The 16,391-nt window shown below is 32.1% G+C and overlaps 1 non-coding gene across 1 annotated transcript; it reads left to right on the top strand.

Moving 5' to 3' along the window:
• Window positions 1-1,846: 1,846 nt before the first annotated feature.
• Window positions 1,847-2,008, top strand: LOC123825042. The gene has a single exon (XR_006786823.1). It is a non-coding gene; the product is annotated as a U1 spliceosomal RNA (small nuclear RNA).
• Window positions 2,009-16,391: the final 14,383 nt, after the last annotated feature.

Raw genomic sequence — 16,391 nt, 5'->3', positions numbered from 1 at the left:
TGACTGTACTTTTTCCAGACTGACATCAGTATATCAAAACATGAACCATATTATCAAAACTGCATAGTAGAGAAAATGATCCAATTGTGTCTTGAGAATGGATTAATATTGTTTGTTGTTCAATTTTTTCCAAAGAATGAAATATTAATTATTAAGCAAAATATGTTGGCCAGTAAGTAAAATAAAGAAGCACAATAAGCAAAAGGAATCAAAAGGAAAATAAGAGAAAGTAGATTACTTTGCAAAATATTGTTAAAATTTTCACTTGCAATCATTTGTAGAAACTCATGATAAAAAAAACAAATACTAGCATTCTCTATTATATATAATTATTGGATAATCAATGACAAACCATGGGTAGCAGTGAAGATTATATATAGAATTGTGTTATGCTAACATCCTTTCTATTGAGATTCATAATAATAGTGTTTCAAGATACAAATGATGAAAATTTTAATACATAAAATATTTTTCTTATTTCAAGGCATGTTAAAAAAATGACATGTGCTATCTTGGGTTCTTCTGAGCTGTCTTCTAAAGTCCCTTAATAACAGAAAGGATTATTTCTATCTGAAAATATTGAGATATGTTTTTCCCCAAGGTAATTATGTTGAACTGTACAGATCTATAACAGAACAGTTGCAAACTGATTTCTTCCCAGAAACAGCTAATTATAATTTAAAGATGTACTGTACATCTTTAAACTCATTTTCTTGGCTTGTTCTATTTTTTATTTATTTTATTTTTCTTTCAGTTTTTTTGTATTGTTATTCAAGTGCAGTTGTCTCCATTTCCCCCTACCACTCTCCCCTGCCCAACTGCCACCCCCACTTCCCACCCTCAGTCCTATCCCGCTTTGGTTTGCCCATGGAACCTTTTACATATTCCTTGGCGACCCTTCCCCTTCTTGCCCCTGTTATCCCTCTCCCCACTCCCCTTTGGTTACTGTCAGTATGTTATTTATTTCAGTGTCTCTAGTTATTTTTCACTTGCTTGTTTGTTTTGTTGATTATGTTCCATTTATAGGTGAGATCAGGTGGTATATGTCTTTCACTGCCTGGCTTATTTCACTTAGCATAATGCTTTCCAGATACTTCCATGCTGTCACTCAGGGTAGAAGTTCCTTTTCTTTCTACTGCATAGAATTCCATTGTGTAAATGTACCACAGTTTTTGATCCACTCATTTACCGATGGGCACTTAGGTTGCTTCTAGCACTTGACTATTGTAAATTGTGCTGCTATGAACATTGGGGTGCATAGGTTCTTTTGAATTGGTGTTTCAGGATCCTTAGGGTATAATCCCAGAATGGGGATCACTGAATCAAAAGGCAGTTCCATTTTTAGTTTTTTAAGGAAATTTCAAACTCTCCTCCACAGTGGCTGCACCAGTCTGCATTCCCACCGACAGTGTACTAGGGTTCCCTTTTCTCTACTACCTTGCCAGCACTTGTTTGTTGATTTGGTTATGATGGCTACTCTGATGGGGGTGAAGTAATTTCTCATTGTGGTTTTAATTTGTATCCCTCTGATGGCTAGTGATGCTGAACATCTTTTCATATGTCTCTGTTTATGTCCTTTGCTCATTTTTTGATTGGATTGTTTTCCTGGAATGGAGTCATGTGCGTTCTTTATATATTTTGGAGGTCAGACCCTTGTCTGGGGTATCATTGGCAAATATATTTTCCCATACAGTTGGTTCCCTTTTCATTTTGCTGATGTATTCTTTAGTTGTGCAGAAGCTTTTTATTTTGCAGAAGTCCCTATTGTTTAAAGCTTCTGTTGGTTTGTTTCATTTTCTATTTCATAATTTTATTGATGTTTCAGTTTCTTAAAGAATAGCTTTTAATACTTACCTGGCAGGGGTTATCATTTTCATGAACGTGGTTTTCCCAGGGTGTGGCTGACCCACTGCACTCCAGGTGTGATGCTTTCTGTAATTTCCCCAAATGTGGGGAACTTGACTGCATAATTTGTGGTAGCAGGTGACTCTGTTAGTGCTCTTCCCTGAAAAATAAAATAATATCTTTTAATTAGCTCATTCATTATTCTTTAATGTGTGCATTTTGATTTTACTCATACTTCTATAATTTTAAAATTATAAATATATCCTGAAAGTTCAAGATTTAAACACATTACACTAAAAAAATTTTAGTTACATTGCTTTACTGATCCATCGTAATGAAAAGACGTCAAATTTTCATAAGTAGAGGTCATGATAGATATTTCCAAATTTACTTCATGTAGTTATATAAATGCGGTTTATCAAATTAAACATTTATTTGGAAGTGAAACATTACTATGTTGGAGGATACTTCAAATTTTGAAACAAAGTGTATTTTCCATATCTGTAAATGTTTTCTGAGTGAAGTTTCCATTATCACCCTCTCTTAAGCTTCTCTTTTCAGTTCTTAAATAACTATCTCTATATTTCATTCAATCACAATGAACCATTTGTTATCCTGTCAGGTTTGAGCCTAGTAATTGAAATTATTTGCTACTATTTTAAGATTAATGTAACACAACAACACTAACACTGTTTTTGTTTCTTTATTAGATATAGAAAAAGTTAAACTATGAGACAGTCAGCTGAGGGCATAAAATAGAAATTTAAAACAAAATAAGAATACTTGCATAATATTTCTCTATATAACTCAATAATTAGTACACAGCTATACTAAGAGACACTTTCTGATTAATAAGTAAGAGGTAGAAGTGGCATAAGCATTAGTCTTTTACATGTTTAAATGATTAATTGGAGAATCATGGTGATCAATAATTATGGAAGTAATTATTGTAGAGATTAATTAATAAGTAATTATGTAGATATTACATAATGCTTAATATGTTTCTCAGTAGAAAGCAATCATGATATCCAAATAAAAGCTTGTCTGTTGCTAATGACTATATGTATATATGTGTCATTATAACTGTAGAGTGTATATATGTACATATATATATATGTATATATATATATATACATTCTATGGTTTGTTAGTTAATCTTGTAGTTTATACAATCTTTTTATTTGTTAGTTAACTGATATACAAAAGTAAATAGAATTTTGAACCTAATATAAAGAAGACTGGAAATGATAAGCGAGATATAAAAATGAACAGGGTTTTGAGTTTCAGTGCTTGTCATTCATATGAGAAACAAACACATTTTCTCTAGTCTTATTTCCCCTGATTGGGCCTTGTGATTGGATATGCTCTCACTTGTGAGTTTCCTAATTTCTATGGGCCACATCGTTGAATTAGAAGCAAAACCAGAAGTGTTACTGAGGAAGGGGTACATAATTTACAAGTGAAATTTGGATAGTGTTCTGGACAGAGTAAGGTAATCTTAGAAGCAGTAGAAAGACTAAAATCCCCTTATTTCTACACTGCAACACAGAATAGAGGTTAGAAAAACTGTAAATTGTAAGAGAGAAAATTCTAACTCTACCATTTAATAGCAATGGCACATAGTGAAAAGATCACGTGGTTTAAGGTTACTTAAACATTCTAGACATTGTTTATTGTTTTGGTTCTAAAATGGGCAAATAATAATATATATTTCATGTCATTGTTGGGTAGGAAAAATGATAAAATACTTTAACATTCTGATATATATTAAATAAAATAAGATTTAACCACAGTTGTATGTATGAGAATTTATAGAAATATCAGACAAAAAAAATAAACTATAAGAATGCCATGCTTATTATTTCTTTACATATATATTTAATAAAAATACAACTTCTGAAGCAAATATCTAAGGACTTTCAGATTATATTCACCTTTCATATAATCCATAATTGTGCTTTGGTGTTTTCTCTACTTGGTAATGTATATAACTTTATATATGTCCTCTTGTCACAGCCTGACATTCTTAGAAATTCCTCATATAATGTGTAATGCACCAAACCCGAGTGGTCAGCTTATTTCTTTCAATATTTTTGGAGGATCTACTGGGCAGAAAAGTTACTTCTAGCCTTCAGTTTGAATCCAGCAAAATAAACAAATTCTCACTTTTTAATTTTCATATTACAGAGACACAATTTTCTTAGCTAAAATCTTCCAACCACAAAAAAATAATGCATTTACAGGGGTCTAATTAATTTTTTAAACTACAAGTTAACAAATTACCCTGTATATAAAATTTATTTCTTAGAATCAAATCGAGAACTTTTAGGAATTTGCTCACTTCAAAAAGTTAGATAAAACAATGTGTAATTATCTTAATGTAACTGATTTGTACACATTCAAAAGCAGTTATGTAAATAACTCTGAATACTACAATTTGCTTAGAATATAATGTCTATAATATGCAGTAAGGATAATCAGAGGGTTTTTGTTTGTTTGCTTGTTTTTCCTGAAGAGCTCTGGTTTGCTATTTCTTCTGCCTAATCTTTCTCTCTTTTGTATATATAATTTCTACATACAAAAGGGAAGTATAGAGGATTTTTATGGGTTCAAAACTGACATTTAGGGCTTGCCTACTAAACAATGCATTACTACAGTAGGGGTGCAATCCAAACACTTGTAGTCTCGAACTTTCATATATAGAGCATCTTAGAGCAATGCAAGAACCTGTGCCTTAAAACCAGCTGTTCTAGTTACAAATGTGGCTCTGACACTGTCACTTGACTTTGAACTAACTAGTTCAGCCCTCCAGAAACCCACAGTCATAAGTGGAAGTGGCACATCTGTCCAGGCAGCGGCAGAGAAAAACCAAAGTCTGGATGGGAGTATGGCACCACTGGTACGTGAGCGGGGATAGTCAACGTCGTGTTTGGGAAAACGTTAATCAAAAACTGGGCAGAAAGTGGTTCCAGAATAAAGGTATTTGAATCCTGTCCTGTGGATCCTCATAGTGCTTTAACATTTATTAAGCAAGGCATAAAATAATGGAACATTAATTTTGTAGTGATGCGCAAAGTAATTTGAGGCTGACTATAGAAAAAAACACAATAGAAGACATCTGGAAATGACAGTTGGATTGAACATACGTGTTTATCTTCATTCCCCCATAAGACTCACTAAAATAACAATAAAGTTACAAAATTAAAAAAAAACATAAACTTAACAAAGAAAAAACAAACGAAATAACAGCAACAATATGTGTAAGTCTGTAAAGAGAATAGAGAAGATGCAACTGATTTAGAAAATTCATGAATCTTTAAACCTTTGTGAAATAATCCTGGAAGAAGACAATTTGTATAAATGAACTCCAGAAAGGTTCATGAATGAGGGGCAGCTGTCATCACAGAGAGTGGAGGTGTAAGTGAGGGAGAAAAACCAGTGTGATTTCGAACTCTGCTTAAAAGCAGACAAACATTTCTATCAACATGAAAAGAAATACAGCCACTCTTTAAAGGCAGGAGGACAATTAGAACCTTGTTTCCTGGAGTTTGTGAAACATATGAAACATGAAAAGGGAAAAATCACACACAGATGTAGATTATGGTACCTTACATAAATAAGCACAGTCAGAGAAATATATCAATTAAACTGTGAAAACTCCAAATCCCAGTTCAATTTTCTCACCAAGCTCAAAACATTCATTGAGGATGAAGCATTCTTGTCAGAAAATTAAAATATCCTCTGCAGAAGGAAATAATATTTAACATTTTAATTCAGAAGTTTGTCATGAAACATACATCTAAAGTATTGTTCAAAAACTATTGTTAAGAAGATAAGTTACTTTGTCACATAACAATATGAAATTTACTTGATATAAGTATATTTCATTATTGAGAAGGAAAATATGTATATTTAAAGTTTCAAACTCTAAGATATGATAATAACAACAATAGAAGTTGAAGAAGAAATTCAAGAGTAATCATTTCCATTTTGAATACACTTTACTGGGCCAGACTTTCTGCACTGTGCTGTACATGAATTAACGTATTAAATCATGCCTCCAGAACTCTGTGTAAGTACAACACTTGATAGGAGTTTTGCCAGGAATAGAGTGGGAGATTCCAATTCAAAAAGGAAAATTTATTATCCTATATAGCAAAGGCTCTAGAGGTCAGGTACCCTAACATTGTTCAATTCAGAATTGAACTGTCATCAGGAACCCAGGATTTTTTTTTTCTGACTTGCTATCCTCAACCTAATAATTTTATCCTCAAGCTTTCTTCCTTCATAAGAGTAAAATGGCTATGACTGTATGCAAACATGAGAATATGCAGTGCAAACTGTGGGTAAGATTTCTTGTCTGTAACAAGAGACGCTTACCCAGAATTTTTTCAGCAGACTTCTCCAAATATAAATGGATGTAAATAAATACAAATGCAAATAAGAATAAAATATAATTTTATTTCTGAGGAAGTCTTATAACCTTTCTTACATCTAGCTGGCAAAAAGAATGAGATTTTTATAATTCTCTAGGCTAATTACAATATAACAATGTTATATGAGAGAGAATTAACCAAAATGAATAAAATTAATAGGGGGATTGAAAGTGAGGTAGGCAACCACTTAAGTCTCCTATAGATATTATCTTTACTTTAATAAAATCAAACTAAAGATTAAAGAAGTGGTAAAATCAGCATTATAGAAATAGGAATCTTTCAGAGGATAAATTAAGTGAGGAATTGTAGGGTTAGATATATTTAGTAGTTGGTTACTATAAGTTAATAATCAAAAATGGGATAGGAAGGAAGGAAGGAAGGAAGGAAGGAAGGAAGGAAGGAAGAAAAGAAATCTCCTTTGACTTAAGAAGGCAGCATCAGAACGACTACCATTATGTTATTTCCTAGGACAGACCCCTAAGACAGAGAACAGCTCATTTTTTGAAAGCCTCCACCCGCACCTTTTAATTTTATTTTTCTAATTTAAGTGAAAAATTCTAGAGCATATTATAAGACAAGGTTAATGGAACAGAAAAAAATCCAATAACCACAGGGACAATTATTTTAATAAGTCACTAATAGAGGGTAACAAGAACACTCACAGAAAGGTTGATCTTTGACAGAAGGAGATCTTTCCAATGTTTGGGATGAATAAAAATGTATGTATATACCTGGAAAAGTTAGAAAATTATAAAGGGGATTATGAAGCCTTTGTTATTTCCCAATATTGTAGCTCACATTCTCAATTTTAATATTTACATTATAGTATATATCTCTTTTATCCTTCACATGTTTCTTCTTAGGTACTGTCTGTTAATTTTCAAGTTCCCTATAATAATGAAAATACTGTTTCAGGAAATAATTCATACCAGAAACCATTACACACTAATATAACTTTGGAAAATACATTCATCATAATGAAAATGTGAACTAAAACAAATCTTTAGCGTTTGAGTAGCACCCAAAGTTCAATCTGTTAAACTGTATAAAAAAGTGACACTCTCTTATGAAAAAAAATAGAAGTTTACAGTGGGAAGTCAGAGTGCTATTGTACTTTAATCAGGCACTCATCTAAATGGAAATGAGCAGAACCACTTCTTTAGAATTTGAATGCCAAGCTGAACCATACCAGTTAGAAAACAACAGTGAATCTAACAGAGCTAAATAACTTTCCTCTAAAATAAGTCCATCCTTAACAAAATACAAAGAATGATTAAATCCAAGGATGGCATATTTGTTGCTCTCCATGGGTATATACATTCAATATCTTCATAAAATAAATAAACTTGCCTAAATTAAAAAAGTCATTTTAAATATTTTTAGCTATCATTCTTTATAAAATATAAATTGTGACCAATATTTTGTACTCTCACCAATGAATTTGGTTTTACTCTGTGTCTTTGATGGGAATTGAGGACATCAGAACAGGATGCCCGTCCTTTCAAAACTTAGCCTAATGCACACACAGACCCACTGTAACAAACTGTCCGGAGACATAAACATGCAGGTCTACTCAGGTGTGATTATTCTTCAGAAATAACACTTTCTAAATCTAGGCATGAAATAGATCTTCACAGGACACTTTTATTTATAACAAATAATCCAAATTACAATCGTAAACAGTCCACTGAGAAAATCAGTTTGAAACACTTGATGTGCTATTCGCAAGTTTCTATAACAAAAATAATTTCTTCCCCAAATGCATTAATATGTATGTATCTACACATTTCAAAAAAACTGGAATGAGATTTCCCCACCCAGGCCAGGTAAATCTTACACTCTTACAATAAAAAAATAAGAAATTGTGGGGCTTTCAAAAATATAATTCTCTAACTTCACATAGTGTTAATAACTCATCTTCCTGCACTTCATCACACATCACACATCTAAGATATATTATCGAGTTGACTGTTCACTTAATTTAAGAGAGAATGTTTTCATTTTTATGAAAATACCTTGAGCATACAATTGCAATAAAGAAAATAAGTGCATGTGCCTTTAACATTCCTTACTTGAGTGCATATTTTCTATTCTTAAAATTATAAGGTGATAATTTTGAAGGAAATTATAAACATACATACTGAAGAATACTGATTTGCATTAAATAAGATGTTTTGGACACATTCCTTAAATAATTTCTCCTAATAAAGAATTTATATTATGGCAAATTTTGGTCCAGTCTCACATTTAAGAAGGAATCATTGATTTCAGTAGTTTCAGTAATCTTCTATATTTTTGTTATATTGTACAAACCATTTTAAGTAACTTGATAAAGTTACCATAAAAAGAAATAGCAGAAAGTGGGAGACATTGTAATTTCTGTGGCTCAATGTTGTAAAACAAAGTTACAAAATACCATAATTATTACCAATATATATGTCAGTGTGTTTGTGAGTGAATTCTTAATTTGGAAAATCAAATTTTTGTGTTTGTTTACTTAAATTTTTACAAATGTGATTTAATTTTATTATTCAAATGCTTTCTTTCAATTATCGTTGGCATGCAATATTATATTAATTGCAGGTGTATGACATAGTGATTAGACATTTATATAACATACAAAGTGATCCCCCTGTTTGGTACTCATCTGACACCATATAGTTATTACAACATTATTGACTATATTTATGCTATCATATTATTTATATCTTTATGCTATACTTTATATCTCCATGACTATTGTTATAATTGGCAATTTGTACATCTTAATTCTTTCACCTTTTCCTCACTTCTCCCCAACCCTACTCCCATCTGGCAACTATAAATATGTTTTCTGTATCTGTGAATTTGTTTCTGCTTTGTTTGTTCACTTGTTTTGTTCTTTAGATTTCACATATAAATGAAATTATATGGTAGTTGTCTTTTTCTGTCTAACTTATTTCACTCAATACAATACCAAGTCTATTCATGTTTTAATTTTGAATCAGTTAATATGCAACATTTTTTTATTTTCTCACCACTATATTTTAAAAAATATTTATATATAGTTTTTAAAAATATTTAGTTGGGTCCCCAGTTTGGCTTAGCAGCAAAAAAACAATATTTTCTTTCTATAAACCATTATTCTCTAGCATTTTAACCATGTCTTTCTTAAACTAGAATAAACTACTGTAAACGTAAGTTCAAATATGCTCATGCTTACACTAGACAGTGATGTTCTGATAATGTCTTACCTCTTCTCCACAGGGTCCTTCATGGACCTCATTCCTCCTATACTCAGCCATTTTCCAGGGCCAGCCGGGGGCAGGAAGCTGAAGTGAAAAAGTACTTAAATAAACATGCAGGATGCTTTCAATTGCCAAACCTGAAAGCTAGACACATGGCAGATGCATGCATTTTATTTGAGAGAACTTGGCCTCAAGACCCCACCATCAACATGGCTGGCGGATGTAGTTTAGCCATGCTCTCAAAAATGAAAAGGGAGTTGGTAGTTCAGTGGTTTCTGCCATGACCTCCAGACAAAATTTCAGGAACCCACAGATCCGCACAGACCACAGCAATCATTCCCACTTGCAAATTCCCGGTAAGCATGTATCTGATAAACTGGGTTTATTTTCTCGTATTCAACTCTATTTGATGTAGTTCAATGATATACCCCTTTAATTTAAAACAAATATTGAGTAGAAAAGAAAACAAAACAGAAACAAAACAAAATCAGTGTACCTACCAGTTTTGTCAAGGTGGTTAAATCCCCAGGGAGCCCCACACCCTCCAAGATCCCTCCAGGGAGAGAGTGTCTCCCTTTGCCAGAACCTCCAAGTTACAAAATTCTGTCACAGTTTTCTAGACTGTTGGAAGATTTGAGTGCTTTAAATTAGACCACATAGTTCCAAAAAACATTAATAGGAAAAAAAAAAAACAGCCTAACACACTCCAGTGAATCTTATCCTCTATTTTGATGATCCTTTTGGTGAGCCACATTCTTACAGAGGTACCATAGGGTCTCTTAAAAACCCGTCCTTGTTGGATAAGGTTAAAAGTTTATGTACATTCACATCTAATCATTAATCTGAATTACTACCATTGTGCCTGAGTGGCTGGTCCTGAAAACAGTCTAAAATTTAACCACATATTAATAGTCTAGATAAACACACAGGAATGGGAGGTGTTTTTAGATCTAAAATGAATATGACCCTCTTCCTTACTTGTGATTGCCTCACTGAATCACTTGAAGACTAATGTGAGTGAACTTCATTCTGGACACTTTAAATATATTAGAGAAGTTCTAAATATCTCTTCTCCAAAAAGAAGATTTGGGGTCATAGCATGTAATATATATCTTCCCCAGCAAGGGATATCTTCAACACAATGCCAAATTATCTATTCCTACTATTAGAACCGTTTCATAAAAGGAAGGGTCTCTGAAATAGAGGACTTTGTCAAGCTATAGGTCTATTGTACCTTTCCTTAGGGGAAAAATATTCCCAATCCCCTTAAGTCAGTACCACCAAAATAAACCAGGTCATAAAAAAGTTTAAAATTAGAAGTTTATCCAAAAGACAACTCACATTTGCCCCATGCACAAAAATACTAGTGACTTCTCTTCCAATAAATACATGTTTTTCTTTCTTCCAAATGTTCCCTGATACTTAAATTGGTCAAGCTCCCTGACTCTCACCCTCATATAGGGTCTCAGGACATAGAATCCAGCACTTTCCATTCTATAACTGGTCTAACATTTTTTTTTAAATCTCCTTCTCATACTCTAAAAGTTCCACAAAGAGCAAGCAGAGTTCCTTGCATTTACCATAATTTTTGTGCTCAGTACAGTGCCAGGCATGATGAATATGTGCAATAAATATTTGATTAAATGAGTATATAAAAGTTTTCCCACTAGTGAAGTAAATAAATTAGTTAAAAGCTTAGGATTTTGTCATTATATAAGGTCTCATTTTCAAAGTGCCTGAAGTAGGAATTAGCCCTTTCTGAACAGTATCACATGTTTATATAACAAGAAAAATAAATAATGAGGATGACAGATTATTTTCTATAAGAAACGTTTCTCAGTATATGAAGCAACAGGATGAAACTCACAGCCTGGTTGAGAGACATGACCTCAATTTCCCTTGGTGCGTCTTCAAAAATGGACAGTGAATTCTATCACATTAACTGAGTTCAAATTTTAGCTGAGTAAGTGCTCAAGCATAGTGTACATTTAAAAATAGGACACAGAAGTACAGATGGCAGTCTTTAAATAAATTTAGATATATCACACAAAACATTTTTCTTGCATACTGTGGTCAGAAAACCATAATTAAGGCTTTAAAAAATCATCATTGCAAGTACACATTAGTACTCCATAAGTTAATTACGAGGTAAATTAAGAACCAGCAAGGGAGAAATATGAAATCATAATGTTCACTTCATCCACAACCTCTGTATCATAATTTAATAACACTGGTTTGCAGCAATCATGATTTCTCAGTTTTGTTTGATCTTTATTTATTACCATAAGAATGCAGTTGATTGGTGTTAGCATGTAGCTCTCTTGGTTACCTTTTTGTTTCCTTCCTACACAAAGGAGAAAGGAAGAGGAGGAAGAAAAATAAGAGAGGGAAGAGGAGAATGAGAAAAATGAAGAAAAAGACAGTTTTATATAATGTGATGGTTAATTTCATTTGTCAAATTGGTTAACCCATGGTAATCAGATATTTGATCAAGTCCTTCATATGTTTCTGTGAAGGTATTTTTAGAGGAGATTAGCACTTAAATCAATAAACTTTGAATACAGCATATAATCCTCCATAACATGAGTGGGCCATTTTCAGTCAAAGGCCTTAGTAGAAAATGACCGGTCGCCCTGGATGAAATGGAACTCAGCCAGCAGACAGCCTTTGGGATCAAGCTGCAGTTCTTTCCTCAATCTGCTGTCACCTATGTAAATTTCCATAGGCTCCTGTGGGGAAGAATTGAAGAGGTTGTTAAAATATGTGCTGACTGTTGGAAAAACCCTTCCATCTGGCTATAGGCTGTCTCAGCAGTAAATAGATGTGAAAACTGACATAGTTCTGGAAATTCAGTGAGGGATCATGACTCTTGGTGTGACCACTCTCATCCTCTTGCTCCTTCATTCTTGACATTCTTTTATGTAGATGTTAAACAGCATCCAGTTGGCTGCTAGCTGCCTGCACCCTTTGCTTGTAGAAACACTGTACTGCATTAAATATCTCTCTGTCTTCAGGTCATGAACCTTAGCTGGCATTCACTTCTATTGTTTGAGATCACCCCATTATCTCATAGGTATTAACAATTCTACCTTATACCTTTTTTTCTGATTTACTTTCTGAATTGTGGTCTTAACAGATAATATGAGCATCATCCATCTTGCTTATGTATGCCACCAATACTGCACATTTTGTAAGTTTCCAATAATTAAAAATAAAAAGATATGCAAAATTACATATACTTTTTTGCTTAATTTAATGATACATATGATAAGGTAATTCTAAATTTGGAACATATCTATCTTTTTTAAATAGATTTATAACCTAATCTTAGATGTAAGCTTACATTTTAAGAATACATTACAATAGATATTAGAAAAATAAAACATATAAATAAATACAAACAAGCATCTAGCCTTAAAAGAACATATGTTAAAAATTAAAGGTGCTATAATATTAGATTTTGTGGATTCTAACAAAGGGTATAATATTTCATTATAGCTGTTTGAATTTAAAAATAATTGTAAAAGATAAATGGTGTTTCAAAATACCAAAATTTATATAGCTATATATAGATATATAGATCTTCTTATGTATAAAAGTCACACTATTTCTTCCTAATATTATTTAACATTATCCAAGATATTTTGTTGGCTAATAGGCTGTTGCCCACACAAGGAATATATATAATTAAATGAATTTTTACTGTAACAGCTAGATGGGAAAACATTGAACTTCAACCTTTTAAATTCTATCATAAAACAAACAAAATTCAAATCAATTGTCGTTCTCAACTTAAAAGTTAAAACTATAAAACCCCCAGGGAATGAAAGAAAGAAGACATGAAAAATTCTTCATGACTCTGATTTGGGCAAGTTTTCTTATAATGTTACTTATAGTTACCATGGACTCCAAAATCATCAAGTCCCACAGGTACTGAATATGTGAACAAACCACTTGCAAATGCACTTGATCACAATAATACATAAGATTGATAATAATCATTATGTTACTGTATGGTAGGAGTTAACTTAGACCAAATTATTGCCATCACAACAGTGAGTGATTGGATTCAAGATGTTGTCCTGAGGGACTGTTTTTAGGAACACTTCTAGAACCAACTGTCTTGGTCTGTGTTCCCTGGCAAATAGATATCCAAGCAAAAATTTGTATACTGACAGTCCATTAGAAATCGGAATTATAGGGAAAGGAATGAAGGGAGAAAATGCAAGTTAGGGAATAGGGTTTGAGGAGCTCATACTTCATGAATGACTGAGCTTTTCTGCATCTTTTACCGGTGTTTCCTATTCCCATTTCTTAAGTATTTATGCCATAGGGAATTAACTTATTCCCCATGTGTTTTTGGTTGTACCAATATGAGCAGATCTTATGGCATCTCAAAGCTACAGAGAAGCCCCAGTGAGAGAGCCAGGGGTGGAAGACAGACTCCAAATGGATGTGGCATAGCTGAGACTGAACAAATGAGATCTCATGGACTTGAATTGGAGTATAAGAAATGCCTGAAACAGGTAGACGGTGAACATTCTCCATTTCGCCTTTGCTACTACAGTCACCAGTCTACTCTTTCCATCAATATTGTTAAATTTCCTATGGAATTCTAGGTGATACTTATGCCAATGTGATTATATAATGTAGTGTCTTTATATAAGAATATATGTTTATATGTGTAAACATATGTGTAGGTTTTCATGTATATATTGTACATGTATGTAGATTTATATGCTTACAGTTTATTGGTTTCTTTGGGGTTCTTTTCAATTTCTGAGCCCCAAATTCTGAACTCCAAGAACTAATTTCTGCTATCTATATAGCAGTTAAGGTGTAATCTTTTAAAAGTCACAGAATATTCAAACATGACTATATTTAAGGGTTGAGAATGTTATAAATTTTCCTATTTATTTAAAATATATATTTTAATTTTATTTAATAAACAAGTATTAATTTTTATCATTTAAAAAGTACTGTATAAAGAGCATTATAATAAAATGTTTATTCAATTTTACTAAATTGAAAACAATGAAAATATAGTAGAATCATGTGTTGATATATTTATAATCAACCTCACATTTAATAAATAAAAGTATAAATTTTAGCAATAGATTTAACTTTTTATAATTATATAGTGATGTTAATATCCTGTAGCATTCTAAGCTGACTCTGCCATATACATACTTTATTCATATTTTCTTTCTATTCTTGATATATTGCCTTTGTTCATACTATACTAATATATTTATTTTGTGAATTACAATATGCACTTCAGTTCAATAAATAGTTGTTTTTATCTGTAATTGAATTGAATTCAAGCAATTTGCTTTTTTATCTACATTAAACCATACTCTATATATTTTAAAAACTTTGATGTCTACTGAATAAAAGACATATTGAAATTATCTAAATTGAATAAAATACTCTGGAATTTCAAAAATATTCCAGAGTATTTCACATTTTAAAATGTAAAACACACTATTTCAATATTTATAATGGAAAATAAAACTCTTCAAACAAATGTTGTGAACATAGTTGAGACCACTGCCAGTCATAATTATTCTTCCTAAAATTAGACATCATGCTCATACTGTACATGCTTATTCTGAAGCTTTCCAAACATAAGAAAACATTCTATACATTATTATTATTTGTCTTTCTACTGGAAAAACCATCATGAAAATACATCTTGTGGATTTAAAAAATATATTTTAAAATGTGTCCTCTCTTCTTCCACCATTTTCTTCATTATTTGTAGAAGTTTTAACTAAGTAATGCATCTGATTTTAAAAAAAAAATAGAAAACAATCAGACTTCAATCACCAAGATTTGTTTCTAAAATGAGTGCCTCTCACTTGACATTCAAGACAAATGTCTTCTAGTTTTGAATATTTTATAGAAGACCTTACTAAAAGGTCTAGTACTCAACCTAAATATGTGACTTTGATTTAAAACTCAAATTATCATTTTCCTCTGGAAGTATGATTCTACTTGGGAATATTTACCTAAAATATGATTGATAAGATAGGTCTTAAAAGTATTATCTTAATTCTACAGAGATAAATATTTCAAATAAAATTATAAATGATTAATGTTAAAACTAGATTATTTAAAAAAGATTACTTAGGCCTCAAATTTATTTTTCCAAAACATTTGGCTATTTTTCTTTATTATTCATCTTCTTTAAAATATATGGAAAAATGCAAATCTATATCAAAGCTTTATAAAATAAGTAATAATTTTACTTGTGAAAGAATAGTACTTATAGTATTTATTTAAAAATCACTATGGCATACAATAAGCTAGTTAAGCTGTCTAGTTTACTTCATCTTCAGAAAATCTCAGAAATAATTAGTGTTATCATTTAAAAAAATTATTTGAGAATAGCTTACCACCCATCACCTTGTCAAAAATTGTCAAAGCAACAACTGAAAAGTGCTTCCTGTCCTCACAATGGAATGGATTGTGGAAAAATCAAGTTGTATAAGTCAATTACGTTTGAAATAAAATGTTCATGTTGAGGAGCCATGTCTATATTAATTTGAAATATAGGAGAAAGGAGATTTGGAGATGGAAATCTGTGAGTCATCAGATTAAAGGTTGTCCCTGCAAGGTTGTATACTCCTGAGGGAGAACAGACACGCACTAGTGATGACTCACCAGGTCCGCAAGAGAGAGAGACAGGTCCTCCTTGAGGCTGTGGGCCACATGGCTACTAACATAATGTGGCCCATAGAGAGAACGGGCCAGTACACCAGCTGCAGATAGGTCTCAAAAAAGCCATCTATGAGCAAGAGAAAGTTTCTTTGTTCCCCTGGGACCATATTAGTTTTAGGTGTGGGATGGATCAGGACTTTTCAAAAAATGACCAATCAAC

Source organism: Phyllostomus hastatus, unplaced genomic scaffold (assembly GCF_019186645.2).
Source record: "Phyllostomus hastatus isolate PE091 unplaced genomic scaffold, TTU_PhHast_1.1 phas_contig_58, whole genome shotgun sequence".
Lineage (NCBI taxonomy): Eukaryota > Metazoa > Chordata > Mammalia > Chiroptera > Phyllostomidae > Phyllostomus > Phyllostomus hastatus.
The sequence above is the reverse complement of the archived record's forward strand: the minus strand, read 5'-3'. Positions and strand labels throughout refer to the sequence as shown.